The following is a 9600-nucleotide window of genomic DNA, read 5'->3' as shown; positions in this document are numbered from 1 at the left end:
GCATCCCCGGGATCCCTTCGCTGAGCGTGAGCCTCCCCTTCTTATTCTCTCTGGACCTGCCCGTGCACTCGGATTCCACTGGAGCACAAGGCTGTGCTCCGGGGAAAGCCAAGTCAGCACGGTCAGAGACGGCGTCCCCTGAAATGAAAACTCAGCACGGGCCGGCAGGGGTGTGCACGCGTTAAGGCGAGAGTATGCGCGCGTGGAAACCCGCGGCCGCAGTTGGCCCGGCGCCGCCCCGCCTCCCCCCCCCACCCCTTTAAAGGGCGCGCGCGCCGCCGCCCTCCGCACAGTGGGAAGGGCGCCTGTTGGGGAGGTGGCTCCCGGGCTCCCCACACAGTCACACTCCGCGCGCTCACACACTTGGAGGCGCCTCCCCACGTCCCTCCCCTGCCCTCCTCTGGCTTGGCTCTCCTCTCTCTCCCCGCGAATAGTCGCCGACAGACTGCCAATCCGCCTCGCTCGCTCGCTCGCTCGCCTCGCTCCCAGCACCATGACCAACTGGGAAGCGGTGGCCCAGGCGGAGCAGCTCCGCTGGCGCGGGCGAGAGGAGCAGGAGGATTATTAGATAACGCGGCGCGACTCCATGCACCTGGGGGAGGAGAGAGGAGCCCGACAGCGGAGGAGGAAGGAAAGAAGGGAGGGCGGGCGGAGGAGGGGGTCCAGGCAAGACGCCCCCGTGCCCCGAAGACATAAATCCCCGAGTGCCCGGGAGGAGCCTTAACAAGCGACGCGGAGCCCTCAGGTAGTAACGCCCCCGGGACCCCCGCGCCCCGAGGGTCGCCGCTGCCCCAGGCGGACGCCAGGGTGACCGCCCCGCAGGTGACCGCGCGGGGCCGGGCCGCCGCGGAGCAGCCCCCGCCCAGGCCCGGGGCGCCGGCTGCGGGCCCGGCGTGCGCGGCGCGGAGACCTGGCCTGGCGGGCGGGCGGGGAGGGAGACGCAGGGCTCGCTAGCCGCTGGCCCGTGACTCCGGCGCTGCGTGGCCTTGCACTCGTGCTCCCCGGTGCTCTGCGCCCCGGGCCGCAGCCCCCGCTCCCGGGCGACGTGGAGCGTGGCCGGCCGAGGAGGCAGGAGTTGGCGCAGGCTCCGCTCACCCCCTCCCTCGCCGCCTGCGTCCCGCAGGTAAGGCGGCCGGGCTGCGGGCGCTGGGAGGGGGCGGCGGCCGGGAGGGAAGGGGGAGAGGGGGCGGGGATCGCGGGGCTCCCGCAGTGCTGGGCCGGGACCGCCTCCGGCCCCCGCCCGCTGATCCCCTGGCGCTGGCTTCCCGGGTTGGAGACGAGACCCTCCCCAGCGGCGCAGGAACAGCAGCGACTTAGTGGCAACAAATTGCTTTGTGGTGGCGCGTCCAGGGCTCGGGAGGCGCGCGCGCGCGCGCGCGCGCGCGCGTGTGTGTGTGTGTGTGTGTGTGTGTTCGTTCGCGCTGCTGACTAGTCTACATGCGTTGTTTCACCGGAAAATAAAATCAGTTCTGGGCCGAAACCGCAGGTGGCCCCTTGGGCCCGCATGTTTTTGGGGCTTGTTTCCTGGGACCCCGCGCGGTCCGCCTGGGGTAGGTGCGCGGAGGGCTGTCGGAGGGATTTGTGAATGGTGGCTCGCTGCGCGCGGGGCTGAGCCTTGCTGATGTCAGGGAGGAGGTATCCTGAGTGAGCAGAAAGGCTATTTATGGTAAAGAGTTGTGAAATTTCTCGGGGTTTCTTTCAGTGTATCTGGCGCTTTACGCTCTCCCCCTCTCCCATCTCTTCCCTCATTTTTCTCAGAATTAGCAGCAATTTTGCTTTTCCACCTTCTCTCGTGGGACCTGGAATACGAAGTGAATCACTTGTGTGTGTTTTTGTTGTTGTTGTTGTTGTTGTTGTTGTTGTTGTTGTGTGTGTGTGTGTGTGTGTGTGTGTGTGTGTGTTTTAAACAGGTGGGAAAAAAATGCTGCTTAGAAAATCTCGTGCCCTTTCATGTTTTTGTACTTATTCTCTACTCCTCTTAACTCTTCAGGCCATCAGTAGGACCACAGGACAAAGTACCTACCTGATTTCAACAGCTTCATTTCTAATATCTTTACAGTTGAATACCTTCCCACTGAAATGTAACACATGCTGTCCGCGCCTGCCCCTAAGAAGGGCTATTAAAAATGATGTACACACATTTTACTGTAAAGATGTTTTTATTAAAAATGTTGGGAGGAAAGAGAAGCAGACACCTCGCTGGGTTTATATTGGTTACTACTGACTAAAAGCCAGCTTTTAAGAGACGATCTAAAATTCTACTAACTTAGGCTAGGACACAGTTTGTTTCTGTTTCTCTTTCTGTTTGCTTTTTAATAAGTACAAATTCCAGAGACATAACTTGAAGCTTAGATATGACTTGGGACAGTGTCTACCAACTAAGCTTTAGCAAATTTCTGTTTGTTCCTAAAAGTTAGCAGCCTGTGCTTTTACAGAGTCGGTGACTGGGTTGTGACTGAGGTGGTAGGACAGGGTCATTATTATTTTAAATTGGTATATCTCAAAGGCCTGCCGGCCAAGCACAGTCTTTATAACACTGAAGTTCCATGTTGCAACTACTCCTTCAATAATTTCATTGAGAAGAAAGAGAAATAAACTGGTCAATCTATTGTCAGAGTGATTTGTCTATCTTTGATATTAATTAGGGAGCATCTTATTTTAATCAAAACATGCCAACCGTTTTAGTTTTTTCTTTTTTCTTTTTCCCAGTGTGAAAGTAGCTTACCAGTTCCTTGCCAGTCCTGTTCATTTTGAAGGCAGAGGGGAGTTACGGATTTGTTATTTTGATTCGGTTATATTCATATTGGTTTGAAATGCATTTTCAACATGGAGCATGTGCGGTTTTATACATTACCTTCGGATGCAGGCTTAGAGTCCCACTGAGTGTTGTTACATTAACTTTCCTGAATCATTGCAATGTAGAAGAAATAACGGGGAATTTTACAATGTACTTGAGAAACTGTATTATACAATTATCAAAAAGTCATATTTATGGATATATTTTGTTTTTTGACACTCAGAGAATCAGCAACTATTTATTTTAGTGATGCATTATTTATACCGTAGGATGTAAATTTACATCAAATTCATGAAGTAGGAAGTGAACATGTATTATGTTTTATATATAATACTCATTATTGCATTTTATTATCCAACATAGCACTCAAAATGGACGGCCTATCATGTGCAAGGCACTATTGAAGGATTGTGGGGAACATGACTTCCTAGCTCTCTGCCCTTCAGGAGCTTACTCTCCATTTGGGAGGAATCTGATGCTCGTGCTTGGACAGAGTTAACTCATGGCAATAAGAGATTGCATGTCTAATGAGGGCTGCAGGAGTTCAGAGCATGATAATAACATTTCATACCAGGTTTTGTTTGAAAAGGCTTCTGGGGTAGACAGACTTGCCTGGTCTTGATCTTAAAGGATAAATAGGATTAGTGGCTTGTGGATGAGAATATGAGGTACAAGATGCAAGTCTCTTGGAATTATAGAAAAGAACAAAAGATATGATAGTGAAGATAAGTTTGCTTTGAAATAGATTTAGCTATTGCACTTGAATTTGTTGTGCCAAGTGCAGGGTGAGTCTGTTTTGATGTACAACATTCTGTATACTCTATTCTTGGAATGAAGTGTCAGTACATATTTTGTACCTTAGAAAACAAATCTTTGACTTCATATTGCCTTTTAATGGAAAAAATGCTTGACATGTATTTGTAGACAATACTTACTCGTTGAATCCTTAATATTATATTCTTCATATATAATGTATAGCTCATTAAACAACATGTTTGTATAACATTTTTATTTTAAATATTAACATTCATCCATATAATAGTTAATCTATTCTTACATTATTTCCCATGAAGGAATTGTGGGAAACTATTTTAATATTGTAGCAATAATTTTAAAGATATTGTAACTATCTTCTGGTAAATAGATTGTATTAGTAATAGAAACATGTCTTCTCTCAGCATTCTGAACTTAGTTATTTTTTCTTTGTAAATATATTTATGTTTCAAAACACACAAAAATTTTAAAATGCATTTCTTCATTATAAGAATACAAAGGGAAACATCTGAATTGACTTTAACCTGTCTTTCAGTATGACTCCCCAAAAGTATGTTATGCTGATAGTAAAGAAATAGTATAAATATTGGATATGACTATCAATAAATAACAATACAATTACTTTCAGGGTAGTTGAATTAAAAGTTTCATATATATTTTGTTGATTGAATAGATAAGAGTTATTACAAAAGTGAAAAACCTATAAGTCACTAATTTCATTTCTGTGCAGGAATGGGAGGATTTCCAAGTTAGAGTAAAACCAGACTATCTGTTAATTGGTCTCTTTTGAGTTTGGTTTGAGGAGTTTGGTTTGTCACAAGTGTATCACTTTGATAATGTAATCTCTCCTACTGTGTGACTGACAGTTCAGTATGATTTCCCTATTGGATAATGACAAAATCTGTTGGCTTTATATTGCAAATGTACACTTCTATAAGAAATATATTATCTTCACTATGCATGACTGTCAGTTAACAATAAAACATAAAGTCTGGGCCGGGATAAGCAGCGAAAAAAGATGGGGAGATTAATGAAAAACACTATAACAAATGAAATATACTTCAATGTGTAGCTTAAACTAAATATAATATAAAAATGTAAAACTGACCAATCTAAATTGCAATGGATACAGTACCAAGATATTATCAGTTTTTATTTTACAGTGATCATATTGCAATTTTTAAATTATTTATTCTGGCTAAATAAAATTCCCGATAAACAGTGATAGTCAAAAATTCATACTAGGTTCTGTGATATAATATTAAACAATTTTTAAAAAATTCTGTTTAGAATCTAAACCTGTGGGTCACGACCCCTTTGGAGGTCGAATGACCCTTTCACAAGGGTCGCATAAGACCATCGGAAAAGACGTATATAATTACATATTGTTTTTGTGATTAATCACTATGCTTTAATTATGTACAATTTGTAACAATGAAATTGGGGGTCACCACAACATGAGGAACTGTATTAAAGGGTTGCGGCATTAGGAAGGTTGAGAACCACTGGTTTAGATAATTGACAGATGAAGTTTGTTGTTTGGCCAAACTGTGGCTCTGTGCCTCGATTAATTTAAAACATAGCTTTTGGCTTTGCATTACTTCCACTGTATTAACAATTTTTAAATTTCAATTTAGCTGATTAAAATTTTGAATACCATGAACTGTTCTGAAACTAAAAAAAAATCGAAAGGTAATTTATAAGGAATCATCTTACTATCTAATGGCAAATTCTTAAGTTAGAGTAGTATTTCTCAAAATATGGTTCCCTGAGCAGAGCACCAGTGAATTGTTAAAATGCCAATCTCACCACAGACTGACTGAATCAGAAACTCTGGGATGGGTTCTGGGGTGGGGTCCTCTATGTGGTTCTTATGCCCTCTTAAGTTTGAGAAACAATGACCTAGGCCAGTGATGGCGAACCTATGACATGCGTGTCAGAGGTGACACGCGAACTCATTTTTTTGGTTGATTTTTCTTTGTTAAATGGCATTTAAATATATAAAATAAATATAAAAATATAGATCTTTGTTTTACTGTGGTTGCAAATATCAAAAAATTTTTATATGTGACACGGCACCAGAGTTAAGTTAGGGTTTTTCAAAATGCTGACACGCCGAGCTCAAAAGGTTCGCCATCACTGACCTAGGCAGTGGCCAGCAAACTCATTAGTCAACAGAGCCCAATATCAACAGTACAACGATTGAAATTTCTTTTGAGAGCCAAATTTTTTAAACTTAAACTATATAGGTAGGTACATTGTTATTAACTTAATTAGGATATTCCTAAGGCTTAGGAAGAGCCACACTCAAGGGGCCAAAGAGCCGCATGTGGCTCGCGAGCCGCAGTTTGCCGACCACGGACCTAGAGTATTTACAGTGAAATGTGAAGGCTGTGTCTTCCACCTTTTGGTGTATGAGTTGACGCTCCAACTAACTGAGCACCTGGCCAGAATGATGACATATTTTTTATTAACAACGGTAATGGCCATAATGTGCTGAACACTTCCTCCATGATAAGCAGTTTATATGTTATGCCATGTGATTTATCAAAAATTATGAACATATTTTTGTGCATATTTTAGAGATGAGGAACCCGAGGCTATGTTCCTGATTTAACTCGGGGCCCAGCACGGTCTGTGCATTACCTGACCTGTCGCCACCATATTCAGTGAGAATGTTCTTGCTTCCCATGTAACCAGAACAAGTGATGAAGGAATTGCAAGGCTGCAGCTTTCAGCTTCTTACTGTTCTTTTCAGCACTGACATTGTGCACCCTCAGTGCCATGCAAGCAAAATTCCTTACCCATCTGTTCAGAACATTCCAAGTCATTAATGGAAATGTAAAACGTAAGCAAGTATACTTTTAAGAATAGGTGCTTGTATGTAGAGGACGTTCAAACATTAGATATTTTCCATATTTGGAGATATGCAACTTATCTTCTGGAAAGTTTCAACCAGAGCTTTGAATACCTTGCTTAAGCAGAGTTGATCATAGGTGCAGTCTATTAACCCACACTGTCTTTGATGCGAAGGATATGTCATATGGTAATATCAGTTTAGTTTCTTTTGGCTTTTATTCTTCAACTCATTAATTTAAATGTGAGTTTAATCAGTGTTCAAATGTTTGCAGAAAAGGAAATATTTAAAGACTGTTTCTATAGACGTCAATGGACAATCAGAGAGTTAAATTTGATTATTCTGAACCCCTCTAGTAGACTAAATGTGCAAACTTATATATTTTATAATGTGTTTATATTAGTCCACAATGTGAATAACAGTAGATGCCTAATATCAGGAAGAAAATAATGATTGCTTTAACTGAGTATTTCAGGTAGGGCCTATTTTGTGAGAATCTGTTTTCATTGTTGGAAAACTTGATCACTAACTGGAGCCTCAGCCATGCCCCTTATTCAGGACCAATCCCTCTATGTAGTGGGAAAATTGACCTGTGTCTAGCCCAACATTTTGGGACTTAACATTAAGCCATTGATGCCCAACTACAATATAATATATTTATAGTAGTGCTTCTTTCTTGTAACTAAAACTGATTTCTCACCTAATATTTTCCCCTGCCTCTTGAGAAATTACCCAGTCTCACCATTTCTCCCAGTGTTTGAGCAAAGCCCTTTTGACAGGGCCTTCTTTATGTCTTTAAAGACTAGGCTTCTCCCTCTGAAACCATCTCATTTCCGGAGTTCCTTTATATAGCAGGAGACTGCCCACAAAATACCACTTTCCTGGATCTTTAAACATTGCCAGCTCCTAGAGGTATGCTAAATTTCCAGTACTCACTCTTGGATCTCTGTGGTGCCAGTGACTTATGGCATATTGCCATACCCCAGACACTCAGGCTGGCTGGACTTCTTGGAGTTATTTACAGCTAAGTTTTTATAGTGCTTCCTACACTAATTACAAGTCTAATTCTGGGTTCCACCCATCACTAGACATGCCTCATTTTGCTACATGTAATCTCCCCTTACATGTCTATGCCCCACTATAGAGCTACCTCATTCACCACCACTGACAACAAACATTTGTAAATTCTTATTATGTATAAGCCATTCTGTTTCAAAAAGAATGCACGTCCTATGGTTCCCAAACAGCATAATCCACAATAAATGAAATATACATTTTCCATGTCTTGTTTAGTACCCAAATGTGATATGTGTATACAAATCATCATAATAAAAGGGGAATATGCAAATCGACCGAACGATGGAATGACCGGCCACTATAATGCGCACTGACCACCAGGGGGCAGAAGCTCAATGCAAGAGCTGCCCCCTGGTGGTCAGTGCCAGGCTGATGGCTGGCGAGCACAGCAGCCTGCCTCTGTGGCAGCACTAAGGATCTCCGACTGCAGCTTAGGCCCGCTCCCTAAAATGCCCCCCCCCCCCGAAATGCCCCCCCCCTCAGTGCGCGAATGTCGTGCACTGGGCCTCTAGTATTTGCATAATGTGCTCATTTTATTTTTAGGATTTGTCTGTTTCTCTTTGTTTAGTCAGTTAATTTCTAGATGATCTGGCTCTTCTCTCTTCTCCATCGTAACCTTCTTTGTACATGATATGTTTGGGATGTAGAACAGCTGAGGAAACATATTCCAGAAGGTATAATGCCTTCTCCACTTTTTATCATTCGTTAATGAAAACTAGCAGTATGCCTGTGTTCAAAAAGTGATTAAGCCAGGGGCACTCCCCTAATTCAACTCTTGTGGGAGACTTAGTGATACATCTTTCTTATCAACCAAATTTAGACGAGCATGTCAGATTTATTTGCCTATTCACTGCAATTAGCTGTTTCACAGCAATGGGTAAATACTGTGATTCTGTTAATGATTTGTTATTATTGTGTGTGTGGTTTCTTTGTTTATTGTTTGTTTTGGACAACAGCAGAAAACAATTTATCTCAAACTTATATTAGGTTTATAAATAAAACCAAACAAGTATACATGAATAAAGACATGGCAAAAATATGTGCAAATGTAGGCTTAAACATTCTAGGCAATTCTTCCTCTAGAAACTATCTTGATTTTTGCTTGTTTGATTATTTTTTGTTTATAGTTATGCAAACGGCCAGAGCATTAAGTTTAAATGTATTAAATGTGTTTAGTAAGTTCTCCTTTCTAACATCCAGTCTTCTTTAGGGCACTTAAGGCAAAAAAGCATGCACACATCCCAGAAACATCCGATGAAAAGGTTAGATAAAGGAGGCGATTTCTTTACCAATTTCTTTAAACCTGAGACCCTGAAAATTCTTCCAGGTTAGGTAAAGAAGGCAATTTCTAAACCAAACTCAAACTCATGTTAGAGATCTGGACTGAGTAATTTATTTCAGCCCAGCTAGTGTGGCTCAGTGATTGAGCGTGACCTATGAGCCAGGAAGTCACAATTTGACTCCCTGTCAGGGCAATGCTTGGGTACACCTGTAGGTACACCTACAGGATACCTCAAGGTGTAAATGTAGGGTCGAATCAGGGGTGGGCAAACTTTTTGACGCGAGGGCCACAATGGGTTCTTAAACTGGACTGGAGGGCCGGAACAAAAGCATGGATGGAGTGTTTGTGTGAACTAATATAAATTCAAAGTAAACATCATTACATAAAAGGGTACGGTCTTTTTTTTCAATGGTTTTATTCATTTCAAACGGGCCGGATTCGGCCCGCGGGCCGTAGTTTGCCCACGGCTGGACGTTGATTGGAGGGAAAGTGTAATATGATGCATCTCTGGGGGAATTTTCAGGGTTTCAGGTTTAAGTGCTTCTTAAAACAGTAAGTTATAAAGACTCTACACTCCTGTTTAGTGAAGGAAGAAGTTGCCTCTCAGCATATTTCTAAGGAAAGCCAGGTTTGTTGGTAGAGAAGACACATAGCCTCGGAGATCTAATGCAGTAAAGGAATGGATGAAGTATTTTGAAATCCTGAGATTTTTTTATTTGGATGTAGTATATATTGGTAACTGAAGTTCTAGGGATCCTCTCTCCTCTCTTCAAGTCTGCCAGACCTCAGTCTCTCCAATCACTTTTGATGACA

At 42.9% G+C, this 9600-nt stretch overlaps 1 protein-coding gene across 4 annotated transcripts in view; it reads left to right on the top strand.

The window, feature by feature from the left end:
• Positions 1-300: 300 nt before the first annotated feature.
• CCSER1 (coiled-coil serine rich protein 1) overlaps positions 301-9600 on the top strand; it is a 1185560-nt gene continuing 1176260 nt past the window's right edge. For 3 of the 4 annotated variants that reach the window (XM_059665408.1, XM_059665424.1, XM_059665427.1), the window contains exon 1: positions 301-745. The gene's annotated coding sequence lies outside the window, so the exon portion shown is untranslated. The other variant, XM_059665417.1, reaches the window with a different exon arrangement.

Source organism: Myotis daubentonii, chromosome 1 (genome assembly GCF_963259705.1).
Source record: "Myotis daubentonii chromosome 1, mMyoDau2.1, whole genome shotgun sequence".
Lineage (NCBI taxonomy): Eukaryota > Metazoa > Chordata > Mammalia > Chiroptera > Vespertilionidae > Myotis > Myotis daubentonii.
This window is presented reverse-complemented; position numbering and strand designations above follow the sequence as displayed.